The 23805-nt window shown below is 53.8% G+C and overlaps 1 long non-coding RNA gene across 1 annotated transcript; it reads right to left on the bottom strand.

Annotated features, from left to right (window-relative positions):
• Positions 1–9231: 9231 nt before the first annotated feature.
• LOC122483071 lies at positions 9232–23425 on the bottom strand. The gene is made up of 3 exons (XR_006297293.1): positions 23240–23425; positions 10674–10728; positions 9232–9481 (listed from the first exon to the last, which is right to left on the bottom strand). It is a non-coding gene; the product is annotated as an uncharacterized LOC122483071 (long non-coding RNA).
• Between the last annotated feature and the right edge of the window lie 380 nt (positions 23426–23805).

The following is a 23805-nucleotide window of genomic DNA, read 5'->3' as shown; positions in this document are numbered from 1 at the left end:
ATTTTTATCTGGTCCAAAGTTGCCTTCCGAGGTCGCCAGAAAGCGATCCTGGAAAAATGTCAGGGTCCAAAGTGTGACGATTGGCAGCTGGTGAGCCCGGGGGACACGCCCATTCCTAGCCTACCCGCAAGCGGAGGCTAGAACGTCAAGCTTGCAGGCTACAGAGGTCAAGGCACTGCCATCCGTTCCAGAAGGCCAGCGAGGACAGCACATGCCCCCGCCTTATGGCTCTCATCCTGCCCCCACTGCTCCTCTCCCCTGGTCTACCTCCTCTCTCGCTCATCCCTGACTCCTCCTTTACTCCCTGCCCCTCACTCTACCCAAATCCTCCCTGCTGCAGAGTGCGGCTTCATGAGGGAGAAGGCCCCAGGCCAGGCCAGCCCCTGGCATTCTCTCCCTTGCCCTGACTCCCAGGCTGTCCAGATCATTCGTTTCAACCTCTGACTTCCTCGTGGGTGTGACTCTTGACTCCACAACTAGGTGATGACCACCAGAAGCCAACATTCACATTCTACATGCCTTTGGGAGCTCTCTTTACGCCTTTAAAAGACTCCAACGCTTTACAGAGAATGCATGAATATGAGATTGATACATGAAAAGGCACACGTAAAGGAGGAGAGTCACTCATTCAACAAACACTTATTCAGGGCTGCAGGCCAGACACTGTGCTGAGTGATGAGGAGGCCTGGGACATTAAAACAGACTGGACCCCATGCTCACGAAGCCTGCGTCTGAAGGGACGCAGGAGTGCGTCCGTGAGGGGTAAGTGAGTAAATGGAGAGAAAGTAAATAGGTGACCAGACAGGGCACAGGTATTCGGGCTTTTGAGGGTCCCAACAGGGCTCCCCTGGACAGAGGGGCTCCTCACCCGTCTGTACCCTCCGCAATCCAACTCTTCCCCCTTCGGGGCCCCCTGGGAGCTGGCTGTCCCCAAGGTGAGCGTTCAGACTTCCTCCTCCTCCCTTGCCCCCGCCACTGCGTCTATTTCGGTGTTTCTGCACCACACAGGCTGACGCCTCCCTCTGCTCACAGCTGCTGCCTTTCCCATTCTGCCTTCTGGGGCCTGGAACCAAGTGGGAGCGCACAGCGCCGCCTCCGTCCCCGCCATCTTGGGCTGAGACCCAGCCAAGTCGGGCCTGCTGGCAAAGGAGGAACCAGGGTGCCGGGCAGCTGCCATCGAGAGCCAAATCAGGGCACCTGAGTTAGCTGCCAACCCGACCGGCCTGGTGTGGCTGCCCCTCAGACCAGGGCACGGGGAGGGGGTCCCTGGAAGAAAGAGACCGGTGGGGACAAAGGAACTGTTGGCTTCCAGTGGGGTCGTTAGGACCTAACTTTGGCCTGACAATTGCCCGAACGGTAAAGCACGTTACTCTGAAAAATGTAAACGAATAATCATTTGATGGCAAACATGGTAAACGCTCTTTCTGTGTGTGTGTGTGTGTGTGTGTGTGTGTGTGTGTGTGTTCATGCGTTTGGGTGGGAGATGGGGATATGGAGCTAAGGTTCCACATCTTACGCAAATATTTTAAATGTAACTGTGTAGCTTTGAGCCATGTGGAAAGACTGTGTGATCTGGAGTTGACCTAGGATCCCACACCAAGACCGTGGCCTCAGACAAGTCAACCTCTGAGTCTCTGCTCGCATAAACGGGTACTGTGGGATAGCAGAGGCGGCCCAGACTCCAACCGCCAGAATCCAGGCCTTCAGTCCCTCCCGCCGCCTGGACACTGCCTGCTCACGGCCGCGCCTGAGTCCCTCGCCAGGAACGTCCTTGGCAGAAAGGAGCTGTCCCCCGCCAAGGTTAGGCACCTTCGCCAGAGGCAGTCTGCAACCAAAGACTCGCCCATGTGGGGTACAGAGGGACAACCCCCTTCCCTACGCTCGAGAAAACTCTGAAGGACCATCTCGGCCTCAGCACCGGGGGTGGCTCGGGTCTTACTGTAGGTACGTCACAGTCACCCTCTCCTCCTGCCCCATCCTTCTTCCCTCACTGCCTTACAGGTGTTGTTCTCTGGGAGTGCTCCCCAGAAAGCCTCCCGGGCACTAATCCCTGCCTTGGAGTCTTTTTCCTAGGGACCAAAGGGAGTAGCCAAGTTGTAGTCGGTTAAATGTGGTAAGCACAGGGCTTAGCACAGTGCCTGGCATACAGTGAGGCCTCTGGTCATGACAGCTGTTACCATCTTCCGCAAAGGTCATTGTTTCCCAGTCCTGGCTGGACATCCTTGCCAAGCTGGGAAGCTTGGGAAGAAAAGGTCCAGATGCCTGGGCCACTTCCCCCGAGATTGTGATTCAGTAGGGCTGAAAGCAGGCCCAGATTTCTGTGATTTCAGAAGTCCCACAAGCGTTCTGATGGATGGCCAGGGCTGGGAGGCCCTGACCTGGGCCATCTTTCTCTATGACCGTCGCGTCCGAATTTACAGGCAAGAACCATAGACCCACGTCCAGCAAAGTGGCCAGTCCGAGGACAGACAGGTACTTAGCTGCCCAGATAGGTCTCAACTCCTTAATTCTGACTCACTCGGGGGCGGGGGGGGGGGGGGGGTCATCACCTGGGGGAGGGCAGGGGACTATAGAAGGTCTTTGATTTCAGCTCTCTCCGACAGAACCACAAGGTAACCCCATTTCCTCAGCAGACTCCCCCCCCTCCCAAACTGGCGATACAAAGGCAATATATGATCACGCACCCTGAGCGCCCAGCAGACAGAGTCCTCCTTGCGGTGTGGTTATCAAGGAGGCCTTCAGGGAGGAGGTGGGCCCTGAACCAGACTCGCATGGATGGTGAGGCTTTGGATCCGGAGCAGTCAGGAAGGATGCCAGCCCCCAGAACTGGCCACCTCATTCTGAGGTCAGCCAGTTTCTAAGGAAACCAGTCCTGATATGTATTCTCATCATCCTTCCGGCAAAACTGGGGGATCTCAGGGGCTCTCAGACTCCTGGACCAGCAGGCAAGGATTGCCCAGTTTTTAGAAAAGCATATTTTGCTCTAAAGCTTCAAAATTGGATGAGGGTTTGTTTCAAATCTGACTGATGTGCCCTTCAGTAGGCCTGCTTCTCTCTAAAGTGCCCAAGTCCCACATGCCACGGAGCCATGCGGTGTAGCTGGGGCAGAGACTTGAATCTGAGCTCACGCTTGTAAGCTGTGTGACCTTGGCCAAGTGACTTAACCTCTCTGAGCCTCAATTCGTTCCGCTTTAAAACGAGGACAACAAAGCTTGCCTTCCTGCCTCTCTCTGGGTTATTAAGAGGATCAAAAGGGACCGCGATCTCGAGAACACTTCTGCCCGTGGCAAAACACACTACAGGTATGAGCTGCTACTCTTTTCCGCACCTCTCTCTTTAAATTCGGAATGCAGAAGCCCAGGGAGGCTCCCGCCATTGCCCCGCACCCTACGGTGAGTCGTATGGGAGCAGAGGCAAGACCAAAGCCCCCCCAAATCCTGCCCTAATGCTTTTTCCAGTAGAGCGCCACAGCCCTTCCCCAAATCTCTCTTCTTTCCCTAGTTTCTTAGGCACTGCGGGGAATCGCGCATTCTCACCTTGCCCTAAATTTGTAGTCTTTGATGCCTTGTAATCTTTTGATCCCCTCCACAGCAGCAGGCCTGCCTGCGCCCTTCCTGCCTCTGTACCATCTCGAGGGGCCTTCTGCCTACACTCTGTTCGCTTTGGACATCCTAACTCAGCCTGGGATCAGCCTATCCTTCACCACCTGAGCCGACTACGACCCCTCATCCGTGGGATCTCCAGCCTCCCACTTATAACAGAGGGAAACGCTACCTGCGGATTCATTCGTACAGAGGCACTTAGTTAGGCACTTGGGATACAGAGTCCGAAAGCACTTCACGAAAGAGCTCTGCTCATCACCAGTCAGTACCAGGCAGTGCGACGAGGCCGTGAGGGGACCCGGCCTCTGATGGAGGCTGGGCTGGAGGACTGGACTCCAGGTTCCCGACCTCTGCTTGTGCTCTCACCCCCTACCTCTGCCTCCAATCCACCGAACACCCCAGAAACCTCCGGCTGCCCTTCGGCCAACCTCCAGGTCTCCAGGGCCAAGCCCTCGGGGGCCTCCCTGCTCCCCACCCACACCCCCCACTCCTCTCGCCAGCCTCTCTGCCTTCTCCCCCATGGAGTCCCCTCCAAGTCCAACTGCCCTGCTTGGGCCCTCCATTCTAGGAGACGGGTCACGTCCACCACCCCGGGGGTGCGGCGCGAGCCAAACTAATCAATGGCAGAGCTGTAGATTAAGGGGCCCGGCCCAAGGCCATCCATCACTGTCGTTTACACGGGCCTGTCAGCCTGCAAATGGAAAAGGAGATGATGTGAAACAACCCATCTGCAGGTTTTTAACGCTCTTTACAAATTGCTGTGGTGAATAACTTGTTGCCTGTATTTATCCCTTTTCAAATTGTCTCTTAGCTACAGTCATCCGTCTTCATTCTATACCCTGATGGCGCGTGCACCGCCAGTTGGGCAACCTCATTATTTCCCTGGCCCTGCTGCCTGGAGGAGGAAGGGGAAGAAGGCACGGAGGGGAGAGAGGGAGAAGGGCAGTGGAGGGGGGAGGGGACCACAGGATCTGCCATGGGCAAGCACCCAGCGGCTAGGATCCTTTCCCCCAGGGGCCTCCATTTCTGGGTTCCGGGGGTGGGGGGGCGGGACACACACCTGTCCCTCTTCCAGGGAGCTTAAGAGCAGGGACCGCCCTCTGCACACCAGGCCCAGCACACCCTCGGGCTGCCAGGCCAGTGGTCAGAAGCTACAGTCCAGAGACCGTGGCCACTCACCATCCCAAGCCTCAAGGGCAGGCTATCTGCGAAACAAATATAAAGCTTTATTCCGGAGAGTCGTCTGAACGTGTCTCCCCCTTCGTCCCACCCGGCGAGACTTGCCACTTCTGTGTCTCCACTGAGAACCGTCCTTGTGTGCCGGTTCTCACTGCCCTAAGGCTGGCTGGCGTTCCTTCCTCCTCCGCTCAGGGCCACGGCCTCCTGGTTGGACTCCCTTCCAGCCCAACTCTCAGCAGAAAACTGACGCTTCTTCTAGGGGCCACGTTATTTCCTAATTCCGCCAGTATTTGTCAGTGATCCGTGCGTCCCCAGCATTGGAATCACCTGGCCACCCCGGAACCACTGCATCGGGGGGGGGGGGGGGGGGCAGAAGCCTGCCTTTTTACACAAATTTCCCAGCTGCTTAGCGCCCGCTGCAAAGGCAGAAGACCAGCCCTAGGATCCACCTAGGACCCACCTGCAGCACAGAGAAGTACTATAATCTGTCCCAGTCACACAGCGAGTTAGCAGCTGAACAGGAAGCCTCCTCCTGCTAAACTGCAGGGAAATCCTTGTGTGAACAGTAGCTGCTTCTGTGTTTATCTCTCCGACTCAAACGTAAGCCCCGGAGGGCAAGGCCAATGTCCTAGGCACCCGTGTGTCCGTCCATCCTCCTCCAGGCTCGGCACAGGGCTTGGTGTGTTTTTGGTGAGCCAGAGAAATGAAGAGGGTCCACAGACCAAGCCCCACATTCCGGTCTTGCTCCAGGGAAGGAAACCCACGCAGGTGGCCAAGCGCAGAAAACCCCCTTTCACGGCTCAGAGTTGCGCCCTTCTTGTCGACGTGCTACGGACCAAACCGAAATCCACCTTGCAGTCAAGTGCTGTGTTTCTGACACTGCATCCGATATTTCCGCTCTGTCTTCCACAGCAGACCTTTAAATATTTGAAAACAGCTGTCAGGATCCACTTAGATGTTCTCTCTTCCAGGTTTCAGGTCCCCAGCTCCCTCAACCACCGCTCACGTGGCGTAGCGTGTAGGCCCTGGGGCATCCCCGCCCCCCCGGCTCCAAATGCCATCCCATTTGTCAACGTCCTCGCTCAACTATGGCTCCCAGGATGAAATGCGATGCTCCAGATGTGGTCTGGCCACTGCCAAGCACAGAGGCACACGCCGCGATCTCCCCTCTTCTGGGCTCTGTGCTTCGATTGATATCGTCCAAGATTGCATTAGCTCTCCTGGCAGCTTCCCCCCATCGTTGGCTCACTTTGCACTCTGCCTGCTAATCCATCTAACTCTATTACTGTCTAATCCACAGTTTTCCATCTTGTCCCCGAGGATTACATCAAAGTCTTTACAAAAGGCCTTGCTGGAATCCACGTATGCGACGTTCATAGCACACGCCATATCTACCAGTCTAGAAAACCGATCGGCCTGGAGAAAGGAGGTTGTTTGGGCTGGACTTGTGCTTGGTGAACCCAGGATGATTCCTAGTGATCTCTCCTTTTTTTTTTTTTTCCTATAGACTCATGAACCATCCAGTCGATAATTTTTACTCAGTGCCCTCTACGGAGCTTTCTTCACCCAAGGTGCTTGCTCAGTGTCTGGACTGAGCAACTGTGACAGGCTGCCTGATTGATTATGCGTGTTGTGAGGTTTATGGTGGTGAGCAGAGGCTGCCTGGGGAAAAAGCAGAGAGGCAAGCAAGTCTAAATACCACAAACTCAGGAATGCCCATGGAGGTTGTAAATAGCTTGACAGAGGGATTTTTGAGTCTCTGGGTAGGAAAATTTATTAACAATGCTTAATGTATTTCACTCTCCCTGCACAATGTTTGATTCAGAGAAAATATGAAAACATCACTGCCAAACCATTTCCTTTCTCCTATAATTAGGTACTCTGGATTTTTAGTATCATTTTTGTGTGCGTGTGTTTGTTTCTTCTGATTTCCACAGGCTATTTTTAGACCAATCATGACTTACTTTCTGAAAGGCATAAGAGAAAAAGCCGTTTTCCCCAGCAATCAAATGTACCCATCCTCTGGGTGATGCACATTTAGGTTAAGTCATAGCTGGGTGAGGGACCACGGGGCCTGAGGGAGCACAGAGGAGGAACCCCCCTACTGTGGGAGTGGGGAGTGGGGAGGGAGGCACCGCACACAGTCACCTCCAGCTGCTGGCCACCCCGCTGAGTAACCCCCTTCTTCCTCTAAGAGGGAGACAGATGCAGGTTCTCAGAGAGACGTGCTGGTGGCCAGGAGGCACGGCTGGCTCAGGAAAAGGAGAAATGACCACGAGCTGCCACCAGTGGGAGGGGCTGCCCCGCAAAGTAGTGAGCTCCCCATCTCTGGAAGAGTTCACGCTGAGTTGGGGAACAACCTCAGTGTTCGAGGCCCTTTCTGATGCTGACGGTGTGAAATCTGCCAGGGAGGCCGCTGGACGAGTTCCAGCTCCGGAAGGAAGGGAAACGGAGCCGCGATGTCGAGGGATCGTCCAACATCAGGACCTCCGGGAGGGGGACACAGCCGCGGCCACATCTGCACTTGTCCCCCACACAGAGGCAAGGTGGAGAGTGCCGAGGGCATTCACCTCCTCCGCTCGGCCTTCCTGGAGTGATCCCTCCAGAGACCGAAGTCCTTGAACACTTCCCCCGTCCGCTACCAAGGTAACATCCATACTCTCCCTGCCTGCCTTCCACGGAAAAAGGCTTTGAACGCAATTTACTAGCTGGTCACGGATTCAGTGTCTACTTCCTTTAAGTACTCACAGCCTTACAGAGACTCTCGTAGGCACCAGTTCCTTCTCTCTGGGAGCTGACAATGTAAGATCAGCCCGCAGAAAGTAATACACACGTACAGAACATATTGCCACACAGCACCACACAAACCCGGGAAGATCCCATGCCTCTGGGTGTGACAGAGAGAGCCCAGGTGTGTGCCTGTGCACGCGTGCCCAGCTCTGTATGTGTGTGTGCAAGGGAGGGGAAGGTATCGGATTTACTTTGGGTCATGTCTAAATTACACCTGCCTGCCAAGAGACTGCCATCTATGTCTTCCCATCCCTACAAATTTAAGAATCACCCCCATGTAGGGCCAGTGTTATAGACAGGGGGCCTAAGAAAGGTTGGGAAACAGCAGTAGAACTTTAGAGTTTATTTTATTTATTTTTGAGAGTCAGAGAGAGAGAGCAGGGGAAGGACGGAGAGAGAGGGAGACAGAGAATCCCAAGCAGCTCCACACTGTCAGCACAGAGCCTGATGCGGGGCTCCAACTCACTAACTGTGAGACTGTGACCCGAGCCAAAATCAAGAGTCAGGTGCTTCACCGACTAAGCCACCCCGGCGCCCCAGAACTTTACAGTTTTCAAAGCCCTTCCTCATCCATTATTCTCGATTGTCCACTCGCTCACCAAATATTTATTCAGCACCTGCCGTGCTCCAGGCACTGTGCCAGGCATTGAGAGCGCAGGGTGACCAAACACTCACAGTGCCTGGACTCATGAAGCTCGCAGCCTAGTGAAGACAGACGTGAGCAAACAGTCAGAGAAGGGGGTATTTACAAGTCCTCTCAGCTAAGGGCAAGGACAGAAAATGATACAGCGCTGTGGTGCGTATAACCAGAGCTGACTTAACTGGAAAGTCAAGGAGGACGGCCCGGAGGAGGGGGCATTTGGGCTGATGCCGAAGCATTAAGAGACCGGTAACTGGGTGAGGGGTGACAGGCAGGAGGACAAGCAGGAGCCTGGAGAGTTCATTAAGGGACTCAGAGGTGCAACAAGCCTGTGAAAGGCATGCGTGCTCATCCAGAAAACACAGCATGCCTGCGTAGGCGTTCAGGCGCTCCTGGGTGCCTGAGACATGCGCCACCCCCCCCCCCCAGGCAGACACAGTCCTGCTCTCCCCAACCTTCAGTCGAGAAAGGGAAGCAGACATCTTTCAACTGCGCAAATCATTGCTTCATGACCGTGGGGGGCGTGTGCACCCGTGGAAAGTGTCAGCGGGCAGAACAAGTTTCCTCATCTATAAAATAGAAACAGAAGCTGCCTGGAACGAACTTAGGAGTCAGAATTAGTCAGCCTCGCTGGCTGGTGGAATGGTGGAGAGCCCAGGGAGGCGGAAGAGAGGTGGGGGTTTCTACCCGCCCCGTTACCTGAGGTCGGTGACATAGGAGCCAGAGCCCTTCTAATGCATGATTTGGGGCGCATTCAGCTTATCCCAGGGCTGGGTTTTCCCTAGGACAGGGTGAGGAGGCTTCAGGAAGGCTTCTAAGAAGGGGTCCTGGGGCGCCTGGGTGGCTCAGTCGGTTGAGCGTCCGACTTCGGCTCAGGTCATAATCTCACGGTTCGTGGGTTCGAGCCCCGCGTCGGGCTCTGTGCTGACAGCTCAGAGCCTGGAGCCTGCTTCGGATTCTGTGTCTCCCTCTGTCTCTGCCCCTCCCCTCGCTCGAAAAATAAATAAACATAAACCAGAAAAAGGGGTTCTTAACCGAGCTTATTGCTGAAAGGCACATAGGATGGGAACATGAGGGAGGCATACAGTTAGTTGAGGAGAGCTCCGGGGAAGGGCCGTGGTCCTGGGCGAAGTCCGGCAGGCACAAGGCAGCTGGCTTAGGTTACTTGTGTCGCTGGGCTTGGCTGGGGCGCGGTGGGCCACAAGCGAGGTGAGGAGTGGGGATGGAGAGTCAGGCATGGGGCAGGGAATCTGAAGAGTTGGACTCCGTCCTGAAGGTCAAGGAGAGTCATTGATGAGTTTTGAGAAGGAAAATGGCATGGTCAGGCTTGTGCTCTGAAAAAAAAGAAATCCCTTGGCCTGCGGCCCGGCGAGGGAATTGGTGGGAGTGGGCGGGGCAGCTGGGGAGTGGGCTCAAAACCCAGGAGCACTTAGATGCTCAAATAGGAAGCGGGGACTCCCTGGGTGTGGGAAGGGGGGTCAGATGGAGGAAGTGAAGGTGGATCCCAAACTGATTTCCTGCTCGGCCACTGGAGGTTGAACTTGAGGGTCTTGTGGACAAGGCGCTTCAAGAAGGCCAGGGGTGGCTGGAGAGACGAATGCGGAGGTCAGGGGCATGGCGAGGATGAAGCGACAGGCCGGAGGTGCGTCCAGTTTTCAGGGTGAAGATAGACTGAGGCCACACCCCTCCCTCGGAAACAGCCTGCCTCCCCCTCCCTCCTCTGGGCTCACAAGTGGCCTAGCCACTTGTCCTGTGACTTACGGCAAGTCCCAAATCTTCCCTCCCCTGCGCGACCTCCAGGCCATCCAGGCCGCCCAGGTCAGCCTGCGGGCCCTGTCTCCTCGCCCGGCAGGCCCGGGTGCCCTCTCCTCTCCACCTGCTCGGAGCCCCTTGGCTGTCTCTCCAGAAGCAGCCTGCTTCCTTCCTGCTCCTGCCCGCTCCCCGTTTCCCACAGCACGTTGCCCGCCCCGCAGTGACCAGACCCCGTTTCTACAGAGCAGCAAACCCTCCAGTGCCTCTTCTTCCCCACCAGGATCGAATGCCCACCCCTCGCGCGGCTTGCAAAGCTCTGTGTGAGCACCCCCCTGCTCAGCACACCTCCCTGCCGCCCCCTTGCCCTGCTCCACTCTGGCCTTCTCTCTGCTTCTCTGACGGCCTCCCCAGCTCCCCACTCCAAGCCTTGGAACTTGCTGGTCTCTGGTCTCAGAACCTCCTGCGCCCTGACGGCCCCAGGTTTCACCCTTCTCGCCCTGTGGCTCTCCATGGGAGTGTCACTCGGTGGAGAGGCCTCCCCGACCACCCTCGACAGCAGCCCCTCGGCAGCCTATCGCGCTGCTGCATTTTAATGCTGTTGGCTCTCCGCGTTTTTCACGCACATCAGTTTGCTCCTTGCACGCCTCCCACACTCCTCCCACGCACCCGCGCACTAGACGTAAGCTCCGTGACAGCCGGGGTCTGCTCACCATTACAGCCGGGCCCCAGAAGAGGACGTGCCCATCGTCGGTGACCCTCGGTTATCTGCCGAATGAATAAATAAATGAGTAAATGGGTATAAAACGATGTCTGATGCTTGGAGCGCACAAGGGATAGACAGTAGAGTCAAGAAGAGAGAGTCCAGCCACAGAAGGAAGAAGAGAATCAAAAGACACGTTTATTCAACAAGACGTTTTAAGTGGAGGGACGGGCCACCACGTCCCATGCTTCCAGAGAGACCTCATGAGGGCCCCAGGGCACCCACTGCCCTTAACCGGAGAAGGCTACAAGGACCTGGGGAGAGCAGCACTGGCAGGCGGCTCTTGGGGGCTGCGGTGGCTGGCTGGGAGGGAGGCATGCGTGGGGGCGTGTCTCGGGGGGGCAGGTGGGTGAGGGTGTCCAGGCACGGGAGGATTTTCTCTTGAAGCCCGCCTGACTCCTGGACCTAGCAGAGACAACAGAGGAAGAAGGGGTGCCCGAGATTACACAGTAAGGAAGTGGGGCACTGGAATCCCCAGAGATCTGCAGAAATCTGCAGGTGCCCCAGGCAGTCATCATTTGTCACTCATTCGAACTGATATGCGCTCCTGACGCACTTAGAGGTAACGGCAAGTGTTGCATGGGGGAGGAACTGAGAGCTAAGGCCAGGGCACGGCCTGGCCTCTCCTCTAGCTCCCGCCCCAAATGCACACTCCATCCCCACATAGCAAAGCCAGAGGCCAGCAGCTAATTGGGCATCCTCCCCAAAAGGTGACCCAGGGATCGGTCAGCAGTTGCTGCTTGAACATACCCTTTTGAGGCCTCACCCGAGACCCCAAGCAGCTGATCAGTGTATGTGGCCATGGGCTTCTACTGCCTACAGAGTGTACTTGTCAGCTCCAGACGGTTCTCTGTAGCCCGGGGCGCCTGGGTGGCTCAGTCGGTTAAGCTCTGTGTAGCCCACGCATTTCCAGTAGCACCCGGTTTAGGCTGACGCCCCAGGATCGGCAACACAAGGGTGGGGGTGGCCGCTAGAATTTGACTTCTCTGTTCCATCCAGATCCACCCTGAGTGTCGATAAACCTAGGGCCCCTCCAATCGGCTGGTTCTCGGAGAACGTGTGGTCACGATGAGTGAGTGAGACTCCCCGGGGCTGCCCGGAGCAACCTGGCCATTTGAGTTAGGATATGGAAATGGGCAAAAGACCGTAAGACATCTTGTAGGAACGACAAACGCCCTCTGAGAAAGGAGCCGTGTGGTGAGCACAAAGGGAAAAAGAAGGAAGCGGCTGGTGTGTTCCAGGGAGAACTTGCAGTCCAGGGGAACGGCAGACACACCCAGGAAACCCGAAACATCCACAGGCCCGGGGTCGGAGGGCTGAGGGAGGTGGGGTGGAAGGGGCAGGGGCGGCCCCGGAGCCAAGTGTAGCTAACCTCAAACAATTGCAGCAAAAGACATCCATTTTTAGCAGTTTGGAGGAAATTGGGGATTAGGAATTGGCCCAGAGGCAGCGGAGGCTTATCCAGGTTGGGGACAGGAAAGGATATGTAGGATCCAAAAAAAAAAAAAAAAAGAAGAAGAAAGAAAATCACAAAGAGTGGCTGCTGGCGGTCAGGAGCAAACCTATCCTGCTGAGGGCGGTTTGCCTCCAGAATCTTCTCCCGAGGAAGATTCTGCGGTCCCATCGTTTTGTTCATTTAAAACCAGATGGGCCAGAGCCCAGAGCATGAACCGTAGGGAGCGGCCCCAGGGAGAGACATGTGTTTAAGTGCGTCTGGGGCAGACCCCGACGGGATGTATAATGAACTCTGCAGGTCTGTGATTTCCTGGCATCATCAGCCCTCTTGAGGGGTCTCCTCCAGAGGCCTGATGAGGAGCTGCCCGACTCCAACCCCATGTCTCCAGCCCCGCGGCCTATTTTCATGAATTGCAGCCTTTGCCCTAGGGAGATGGGGGGCCAAGGAGAAAGAACAAGTTTCCAGAGTGCCCCAGCCAGGGCACTCAGAAACACTCAGCTCCCCATTCGAAATGTGTCAGGGGCAGAGCACTGGAATATTGATGTTTCCTTTTATCCTGTCTCACTCCTGCTCCACAAGGCTCCCGGGCTTCCAGGAAGTAAGATTTAGAAGCTGGAGGCCAGGGCCCCCATGCCAGGAAGGCCAACGCCACTGCTTATAAGAGCTTATAAGAGCCCAGTGAGAGATGCTGAGTGTTCCCCTCATCAGAGTAAAAAGGAGTCTGATTGGGAATAATACCTCCTCTCTCTCCGACTCAGGGAGGCCAGACCAGCTAATGGAGGGGAGAGCCGCCCAGCAAGGAGCCGGAGGAATCCAAAAGGTGCTCTGACTCCCTTTCTGCCGGGTTGGGGAAGGGGCCTGGGCCTCTCCCCTACTCCTGCCTCAGCGTCTCCTCCCCCCAAACCTCCTTTGCCAGCCTGAGCTCAGAACATATAGCTGATGAAGCCATTTCCCCACGCTGACCACGGCCAGGGTCCTGGGTTACATCCCACAGTCCACATGCCCCCAGGATAGGCCCAGGGAGAGAACTGGGAGTCAGAACACTGTTGCCTGCTTCCCTAAGACTGGGTGCAGACCCTCACATCACTGTCTGGAAAAAAAACCAACCAAACACACAAAACCCCTTAAAAGTCTGCCAGATCTGGCAAATAGAAACACAAAAAACCCAGTGGGATTTGAATTTCAGATAAAGGATGAATAATGGTTGAGTATAAGTCTGTCCCACACATTGCTGGGATAGACTTACATTAAGCAATTATTTATTGCTTATCTGCAATTCCCATGTAACCAGGCATCCTACGTTTTGTCTGGCAGCCCTGTCCCTGGACCTTCTATGAGGGGTAGGCATCCTGAAAAGGATGCTAATCTAGGGGGAAATTAGTCCCCAGCAGCCAGGACCCAGCCTGCTGTTTCTAACGTGCCCACGGGGCTCTGGAAGGTCTGTTTAGGGGTCTCTGTTCTTCCAGGAAAGCCTAGGCCATGGCTTTGACTCCCACACACCCTACACGAGGCATCAGCATGGCGGCTCCCTCTCCAGAACTCCCTCCCCCCTGCTCTCCCAGCCAGGCTCACTAGCAGGACTGGCCCCTGAAGGTTTGAGGCCAGTCCAGGCCTCAGCCATCTTCCCACCCCACCCCTACCCTACCGTTCTGAGAATCAGCTTCCTGGTAAGCCCTCCTCTAACCTCTTTAATGACAGTCCATTTGCTCTCAGCCTCGGTCCAGATGCTTTCAGTGAAAGAGAACTTCCTGTCCTGTGGTTTTGATTCTGATCTAGAACATTTCCCTTCAAACCAGGAGCAAGGAGAAGGTTGAATACCTGCCTTTCTCTTTGTCTCATTCACGGACCGCCACCCCCCCCCCCAAATCGCTATCTATCCCCCCGGGGCCGTGGAAAGGAAGCCTTAGCTCCACTCTGCCTGCTGCCTTTTGTTCCTACTCGGGCTAATTGAGGCTGGCACCTGAGCAGCAGCCACTAATGGGTTTCCTCCACACAAGCTCCCAGCTGGCAGATGGGTACACGATTGCCTCCTTCCCTGACCATTAAGTGGAGCAGCCAACACCACGCACCGGCTCCCGGCTGAGCAGCCCTGCATATGGACTGGCAGAGGGGGTGTGGAGGCTGCGAGGTGCCCGGCCCCAGCCCTGCGCAGAAAGCAAAGGCACCCGGGAGCCCCCTCAGGGTGCTGGGGGCTGTGGCCGGCTGAGACGCTGAGGCCAAAGTCTCCAGGAGGACAAGCAGTCAGGCTGCTTGGCCAGAGGCTCAGACCTAGGCTCTCTCTGCACCTGCTCGCCTTTCTGGCAAAGGGCCTTCAAGCAGGCCCCTGGGTCTTTGGGAGACATCCCGTTTCTCCAGGCTGTGGCCAGGAGGCGGAGACAACTGACTAAGGCAGCTGGCCCCAGGGGAGTGGTGGAGCCCTCACATGGGGTGAAGAAGCCAGGGACACCCGCTTCCTGGAACACTCCCTTCCTTTTGCAACCCACTAACTCCTACCAAACCCCCGCCCCCGGAGTTTCACTTTTAACTCCGGGCAGTTTCACCTCCTCCAGGCAGCCCTCTCTGATGTCCCCAACTAGGTCAGATCTCTCAACACACATTCCCTGAGCACCCCGACTTTCTCTTGCATATCTCTTCCCAAAACTGTGATTACGGCAGCAACGTGTGGTGTTTTATAACAACAACTCAATGGGCAAAACCAAGTAACTTTGTTACTCCGCCCCAATTGCTTCTTGATCCACGTTCTCCATTCTTGTTGGTAGTTGGAGGGCTGGGGGGTGGGGGGGTGAGACGGAGGGGCGGTAGAAGAGATCAACATACCAGGAAGTAGTAACTACTTTTAACACTTTCTCTTTTGAGGGGCGCCTGGGTGGCTCAGCGCCCGACTTCGGCTCAGGTCATGACATCGCAATTCACAAGTTCAAGCTCCGAGTCAGGCTCTGTGCTGACAGCTCAGAGCCTGGAACCTGCCTTGGATTCTGTGTCTCCCTCTCTCTCTGCCCCTCCCCTGCGTGCGCTCTGTCTCTGTCTCTCAAAAATAAACATCCAAAGTTAAAAATTAAATAAAATTAAAAATGTTTACATCAATAAACATTAAACAGATAATAAAAAAATTAAGTCTTTAAACTTTCTCTTGTAAATAGTCCATCAAGAACCAAAGCCCCTTTTAGAACCATTTCTTTTGCTTCAAAGAGCCTCCACGTTCCATCCTCCTTCCTTAGATGCCCTTGGGGGAGGGGCTCCTAGTACACACCTGCTGTCCTCTGGGTCATTGCCAGCCTCGTGAGATAACCTCCAGGCCACCTGTCCTTGGTTTCAACCAAGTGTCCGCTGGCCCCACCTGACCTTTCCTAACATCCCAGCTGCACTCCCCGATGAAGGCCCAGGCCGCTGCCATGACCTCCAGGCATGTGGCCACCTCATCCCGACCTCAGGCTTTCTACCATCAATCCTTTCTGCACTTCTGCAACGCCCCGCTTTGAGACCCTCTACCGGACACAGGACGCCCAACCGGGAGCACTGACTCAAACCCACCCCGGACACCTCCCTGGATGGAAGCTGCAGCCAGACTCTGGAAGGCTGGTCCTCTCCTCGGGCTGCACTTGGAAAGCAGGGCATGAACCCTGGTATTTTCAGGCTCCCCACACTTTCTCAGGAACATCTCTCCGTCACCCATCCTGCTCTGGATTTGACCCCAGGGAGAGCGACGTGGAGAATGGGGGATGCTCACGGCTCCCTGTGCCCCTCCTACAGAGCCCAGAGAGCCTTCCTTGTCTCCCTCCTATGGGGCAGGGAGGTCCCTCTTGTATGTCTCCCCACCGCACCCCGTGCTAACCTCTGTGCACGCGCAGACCTCCAAGCTTTGTTCTTAAAATGTAAAGAGTTGCTTCGTAAATGGAGAAGAGCGTTTTATCTCTACAGACGAGGCGGCCAAGACCACAGTTTACTAAGGTCTTTAAAAAGCCATGCGATGACCTCTTTGCTCCAAGTCATTCCTTTCCTTCTGCATTTTCCTGAGTAGAAAAGAAAGGTGAGGGGCAACAGCTCTCCAAGCCAGATTTTTAAAAATAATCTTGGAACCGCACTGTATAGGTGAACCCCATCGCTGGTGTGCATCTCCATGGAGAAGTGGTGAATCTCTGCGGCCCGCGACATCCCAGGGTCCCGGGCAGCCAACGGGTCTATGACCCAGCAGGGGAACGAGGTCAATATACAAATAACTGCAACCTAAGGCAGGACCCAGAGAGTGTCACAAGAAAGGTACGAAGGCCCTTGGAAGGTCAACCAAGAAAGAAGACTCATCAATTAGCCTGCTAGTTCTCAACATAATTTTTAACCCGTGACCCCAACAATGCTTTCTCTTGCTACCTACCATATAATTCCACCAGTCAAGAACAGTTTTTCAACTTCACTCTCGGCGGTTTTATGTACAGAAACGCTAGGCCCGCTCGCGGGTTATGATTTTTCAAGCCACACGATCTCCCTGGCCACTTCCCACTTCCTACTTCGTGTAGATTCTGATGAAGCCTTACCAGGAATGGGTCCAATGGTTTGTTAAAGTCAGGGAAGGCTCTGTGGGTGGCCCGGAAGCAGGGCTTGAAAAATGAGTGACACACAAACAGACCAAAGTGAGGGGGGGCGTTGTAAGCAAAGAGGACATCTAAAAGCAGGCGTGCAGCTAAGGAGAGGTGTGGGCACGCTCAGAGAATGGCGAGGGGCTGAGTCTGGCTAGCAGTGGGGGACACAGAGGGAGGCAGTGGAAGGTGAGTCTGGGTTGCCAAGCTGGGGAACCTGTACTTGCAGCCGAAAGCTGCTCTTAGGGCTCATCAGGAGAGGATGCGTTTCCCTTGCTGGGTAGGAAGGACCTGATCATCCAGGAGGTGGAGTCTCTATTCTTTTCATGAGTTGGAAGAACAGAAGGGATCAAATTCAGTTGTTACATTGGTTAGTATACTTTCAACTCTATGTAACAGACAATCCAGCTCAAAGTCACTGAACCAATAAGGAGCTACAGGCTCGGGTTATTGGAGTGTCCAGAGGGAATGTTGCCTCCAGGACGAGTTTGATCCAGAGGTCTGTGATGGCCCATGGGATGTCCATCTCTTTGGGATTCCTTCCACTCTGCCCTCCTAATATAGCAGCTTCATTCCCAGACTGAATCCCTTCATGGTGGTGAAATGGTTGCCAACAGCTCTGGGATGCCGTGCTTCCCTTTTCATAAACCAGGAGGAGATAAAAGGCTTTTCCCACCCTACTTTTTAACGAAACTTCCAACTTTCTCTCTGATTGGACCCACTTCAATGACAAGATAGCCCTTGAGCCAATCACCAAGGCCAGGAGAATGCTATGCATTGGTGGGCGTGGTCCTGGGTGGCATGCCTGTTCCTCAGCCAATCCTGGGGTGAGGGTGGGGGCAGGAATACTGTGGTTGGCTTAAGCCAGTTGGTCCCTACCAACTCAGGAGTTCCGTCCTACCCGAGTGACAGGCTGTACACAGTGAAAGAGGGGTGACCGGATGCTGGAGGAGCAGACAGCACTGTCCAACACATGTCCATTTTGCTTTTTCATGAAAGGTTGCCTGAGAGCCGGAAGAGATTAGAACTGGAAACTCCGCAGTAATTTGAGTCATCCGTGGACTTAACTCACCCAGTCCCCAAGGTCACACAAAATTGCAAGCTGGTCATAATACCTTTTTTCATCTTTCCTCTGCCTTCCTTTCTCCCTCTTTCCCTGCTGTGTTTCCTTATCCCCTTCCTTGTCTAATTTCCTTCCACTTTTCCGTTCTTGCCCATCTATCTGTATCCACAGGGGATCCTCCGTCTGTATCCTCAGTCCTGCCTCTCCCCCCCTCCTGGCCCTTCCTCTACCTCGAGCCCATTCCTCTCTCCCTGCCCACATCTCCAGCTACCCTCTCCTGATGCCTCTGAGTTCAATTTCAGCTCGTCCAAATTGCTTTATTGGTTTCGCAGAAAAACAAGGCTAGCTAGGGCCATTACGGGCGCACGGACGGTGTGCATTAGACTCAAAAAATATTTAAGGAAAATGCTCTGGCAAATGGAATCAATAGGCTCCAAATCACACATTCGCCGGGAAGAGGAGAAGTCTGCCTCAGAGCTTCGGTGTTTTTGGAAACTGCTCACCGATTCGGGAGGGAGAGGCTGAGGCTGGTTCACTGCCCCACCCACAGCGTACAAGGACTAGAGCAAGCAGCACACATCACAGACCCCAGCACCCCTCTCCTGCAGCCTCACTAGCGCTGACCGCACCTCCCCACAACCCTCCAGGCCCCCCACTTCTCGGCTTTGCTGTGGAGATACCAGGGGCGTCCACACCTGGCCCCAGTGCAACTCTCACCGGGCCCGATTAACAAAGGGAACGATAACGGGAGGGGAGGAAAGAGGATTGGGGGAACAGAGGCATTTGCATGGAGGTATTTTTAGACTCAAAGATTAAATCTTCAATAATCATAATTTTTTCTTGAAAGAAAATGAGAATTTAGTGCGTGGTGCTTGTGCCCTCCCTCCTCTGTCCCTGCAGCGGAGGGGGAAGAAGGCGAGAGGGAGGGAAATACAGCAGAGAGAGGAGAGAAAAACAGACGGGAATTAGCCCCATGAGGCTGGAGTCAGGCTCCAAGCGGTGCTCTGGTGGATTCGAGGAAGGCGGAGCCCAGGCAGAGGTCACCCTGGGAATTTCGAGCTGTTTCCAGAGCACTGGGTCGCTCCAGAGACTGATATGAGAGAGGAGAGAACAGACTGTAGGAATCCCTTCCTCTGGTAACACTTAAATCACCATGTCATTCTATCCATGAGCTTTGCTCCTGCCCAGTGCCTTCTGGGTTAAGAAGCGACTTGTACTGGGGCGCCTGGGTGGCTCGGTCGGTTAAGTGTCCGACTTCGGCTCAGGTCATGATCTCGCGGTCCGTGGGTTTGAGCCCCCCCATCGGGGTCTGTGCTGACATCTTAGAGCCAGGATCCTGCTTTGGATTCTGTGTCTCCCTCTCTCTCTCTCTGCCCCTTCCCTACTCACACTCTGTCTGTCTGTCTCTCTCGTAAATAAACATTTTTAAAATTAAAAAAAAAAAAGAAGCAGCTAGTACTGACCTCCAAGACCCCTCCCATGACCCTGATTCCACCCCAAGCAATCAGACAAGCTCCCTGCCCACCCCCCCACAATGCCATGAGAAAGAGAGAGAGAGAGAGAGAGAGAGAGCTGCCCCCCCCTACACGTACAGTGCCACCCTGCACAGCCTGGAGGTTGCTGGGGGGTCAGTCAGGACCAGCACCAGACCAAGGTCCGGACGCTTGGGATAGAGTCCCCGCTCTGCCACTCTCTGTGTGAATTTGGACAAATCCCTTCCCCAAGGTAGACCCCCGTTTCCCCAAATTACGATGAAGGAGTGGATAGACCAAAGGACTTCTGACTTGAATCCACGAATCCCCTGAAGTTGCACAGGGAATGTTGCCTGTGTGTGCACTTTTCTGAGACTGGGCTTTGTCATGTTCACAAAGTGGCCTGTGACCCCAAAAGAGTTGAGAGCCATAGAGGGAGCCAGTGTTCAGGTCTGCATGTGGCTTAAGTGCTCTCAGCCTTCCCAAACCTCCAGGTGGGAGAGCTGTTCAAATAGTCCTGCCTTGCCCCCCGAAAGGGTTACCGTGGCTTGCCCCCGCTCGTGCTCACTGCCACCAGTACGTCTGAGGGGTGGCTTCAGGGCCTCCTTCCTCCATGGGTCACACCAGCACGCAAACCCATTTCTTCCTTTTAGTAGAGTTTACACAGGCTCCTTAGGTTACAACAAATTTTACCGACAAAGGAGAATAAATACACTGCAAATAACATTAAGTTGGTCGGGTTCTCAAAAACCCTACAAATTTCACCCACAGTATCAAAGAATTTATTTGGGGCCCAAATTATCTCTTCCTGAAATAACTCCTGTCTTCACAGATGGTCCAAAAACTTCCTAGGCACTAGTTTGGATTATTTCCCATAGCACTGCCTCTCTTCCCAAAACCAGCCTCTGATCCCCATCATCATAGACCTCCAGGAGCCATCTTTCTTCCGGGACCCAGACGCTAATTGCCTTAAACATCTTGCTTCATCCAAGCACGAACATCACTCTTTTTTTTTTAACATGAAATTTATTGTCAAACTGGTCTCCATACAACACCCAGTGCTCATCCCAACAGGTCGGACATCACTCTGAAAGCTAAGACTTTCCCATTTTCTGACCCAATGCCAAATTATAGTGACTCAGGCGGAGCAGTCAATAAATCAGGATTGAATTAATGAATAAGTCAATTTTTTAAAAATGGATGAATGAAGAAGTTCATGAAGGAAACAAACGAAAACTTTACTTTCCCCAAGTCCCACTAGGAAGCACTCCCACGGGTGGGGGGTGGGGGCGGTCCTTGGGCCCCATTCCCATCTAGGCTCAGGGATTTGCCATGTATTGGTTCCCGAGCCCTCTGAGCGAGTGACTGAGCCCTCCTGTGTCTGGTACAAACCAGCTGTCTCTGGAGCCTTCTTGAATCTACAGGCTGATGTCTCTCCTCAGTAATGGATAATCCAAACATTTCTTCTGTGTTCCCTCTCTCCTCTTCCCCATGTCCTTCTGAGACACCAGGGAGACATATATTAGAGCTTGTCACTTTGTGCCCCTGTTCTTTGGTTGTCCTTTCTGTACCTCTATCTTTCTGCCCCTCCGTGCTATATTCTAAACCATTTCCTCTGACTTAAATTCCAATTGATTCATTCTCTTCTTAGCTGTATCTAATCTGTCATTAAACCCATCCATCAGGTTCTTAATTTCAGATGTTGAATTTGTCATTCTAGAATTCCTTTTTCAAAAATGTTGTATGCTTTATGGTTTCCAATTCTCTGCTGAAGTGTTCGAGCTGGATTTTTATTTCTTTGAACACTGTAAGTACAACTGTTTTATAGTCTTTGACAATACTTTCAACATCTGGAGTCCGTGTGACTCTGTGTTGCCTCTGTTTCTCCTGGTTCTTGCTCATGGTCTCTTATTCCCCCGTGTGTTGGTCATCTTTGAATGTCTGTTGGACATTCATTTTGCCCCAGCTACCACGTCTCCAAACTTCTCACAGAAACTTGAGAGTGAAGGATGAGAATTCAAGGGATTGCTGTTGCCAGCACGGTGTCAGCTCACGTTATTATCCAAAGTCCAGGGAGAAAACTCCTCCAACAGAGCAGAAATTGGGACTCATTCCTGTCAATGTCTGCTCCACTCCTGGAATGTGCTGACGTGTGCTGGGGCGAGGGGGAAGGGAGAAGGTGTAAGGAAGAAGACTCCTCAGAGAGACTTCTATCCCACCACATGGAAAACTCACCAACGACGAGCCTGCCCGGAGCAAGGCAGGGGTGCGATCAGACTTCCACCACCTGACAGAGCTCCATTCTATCTTTAAATGCATGTTGTCTGTTTATTGACTTATTTTAAGATACTGCTCAGAACAGGTTTGAACCACCTTTTAAGAGTCGAGAGGTTTTAGCTCCTCTTGAAGGATCGGAGGTTCTGACGACACTGAGCCCTGATGCCAGGAGGTAAGAGCCAGCTGGAGCTGAGGAGCTCCCGAAAAGCAAGATCTTCCCCTTAGGGGCTACAGTTGACATTTGTACTTACTCCAGCCATGTGCCACTTCGCGTGATCACCGCCTGGCCCTTAGGAATTTAATTTTTCAGTCCTTGACCTAGAGAAAAGGTGGTGTGCAATTCTGATCCCTGGAGTTTCCAAGGCTAGGAGAACGAGAGAACACAGGGGCAGCAGAGCGAGAGATCTGTGAGGCAAGGTGACCTCTAGAGTCCCTGCTAACGCCTGGAGAATGGCCACAGCTCTGCCTGGCCCCCTGCCCCGATTCTGGCCAGGCCCCCTGCCCAGGCCAGGTGGTGATCTCCCACTCAGCTCTGCCACTGCCTGCCACACCAAACTTGGGCAACTCATTTGACACCTTGGAAGCCTCCAATTCCTCCTCTGCCAAAATAGGGATATGAGTAGTTCCTGACTTGATAGGATTGTGAAATTGAAGGAGGCCATGCATGAAAAGGGCAGATCATAACATCCTGTGGATAACAAATGTTTGCAGATATCAGGGCTGTCTGCTTACCCTGTCTGCCCCGCCCACCCTTATGCTCCCTGTGGAGACTTAGGACCAGGACACCCCAAGAGTCAGGCTTGCCCTCATCCTCTCTGATGCAGGGATGATGGAACCGAGGCCCAGAGAAGTGAGGTTGCTCTAGATGCTGGAGTGTGAGCATCTATCCTCGGTCCAGTGACACAAATCTGGCTGAAAGCAGGGACTGGTCGTACCAGGAGTAAGGGTGAGAGAGAAGGCTTTCCAAGTGCAGCGGGCTCTAAGCAGGATGTGGAACACAGTATCGGTGGGATAGTGGAATAGTGGAACACCCAGTGCTCATCCCAACAGGTCGAACATCACTCTTAGAGCTAAGACTTTCCCATTTTCTGACCCAATGCCAATTATAGTGACTCAGGCTGAATAGTCAATAAGTCAGGGTTGAATTAATGAATAAATCAATTTTTAAAAAATGAATGAAGAAGTTCATGAAGGAAAGAAATGAAAACTTTACCTTCCCCAAGTCCCACTAGGAAGAACTCCCGCCGGTGGGGGAATAGTGGAATAGTGGAACACAGATCGGCAGAAAGAGAGGTTTTCTTACATATGGCTCCCCACATGCCCACGCTTTGAAACAGCAACACTCAAAGTATCTGTGCTTTCTTTGAGCCCCAAACAATAGTCCCAACCCGATCCTACCCAGCTCTCCGATCCAAGAGGCTCAAAAGCAAGTGCCTAGGCTCCCTTCCTACCTTCCCAACTGGGATTGGAAAAGGACACACACGTTCACGCACCCACGCGCACACGCGCGCGCACACACACACACACACACACACACAGGTGTTCGTCTTCTCCTTTGTGGGCCCTGGCATCACCAGCTCGTTTTCCTGTGGAAAATCCCCACACAGATACACAACCAGACATCCCTTATCAGAATGGCGCTTCCTCTAAGGCAGTCATCAAAGCAATCTGACTTACCAAGGAAATTAAGAAGGCTCCAGCAGGAATTGCCACGGAGCACCAAACTCCTCAAACTCAGGCGCTTTGCTGTGTTTTTTTTCTAATGAGTTTTAAGCTGGGGCCCATCCCCTTGGGACATTTAGCAAATATCAGGCTTCCTGAAGTTCCTTCTCTCCGACTTCCTGCTGCCTACTGGCTCCTCAGCTGGGCTTTCAGGACCCTCCCAGTCAGCCAGCGCCCCTCCCACCCCAGAGAGCTCTCTGCTTCTTCCAGAGTTTTCCTTAGGCTCCTGTCTCCTCACTGTCCATCTCTCTCTCTCTCTCTCCACCACCCTCTCTCTCTGTTATTGCCACTCACCGGGTTCACTCTCTGCCTTCTTTGGCAATATGGCTGTCCTACTCACTGGAACCATTCTGGCCAAAGCTACAGTCAGCTCTCTGTCCTCACTTTATTTGATCTTTCAGTAACCTTTGACCCAAAGGCCACCTTCCTTCTTGAAACATTCTCTTCCCTCAAAATGCTGGACCAACAGGAGGTTCCGAGGCTAAGAGTAAAGTTTCACTCCACCCTCACACACACACACA

The sequence above is a fragment of the Prionailurus bengalensis genome, chromosome D1 (assembly GCF_016509475.1).
Source record: "Prionailurus bengalensis isolate Pbe53 chromosome D1, Fcat_Pben_1.1_paternal_pri, whole genome shotgun sequence".
NCBI classification, from domain to species: Eukaryota; Metazoa; Chordata; class Mammalia; order Carnivora; family Felidae; genus Prionailurus; species Prionailurus bengalensis.
Note: the sequence above shows the minus strand (reverse complement) of the source record. Positions and strands in the feature narration are given on the sequence as shown.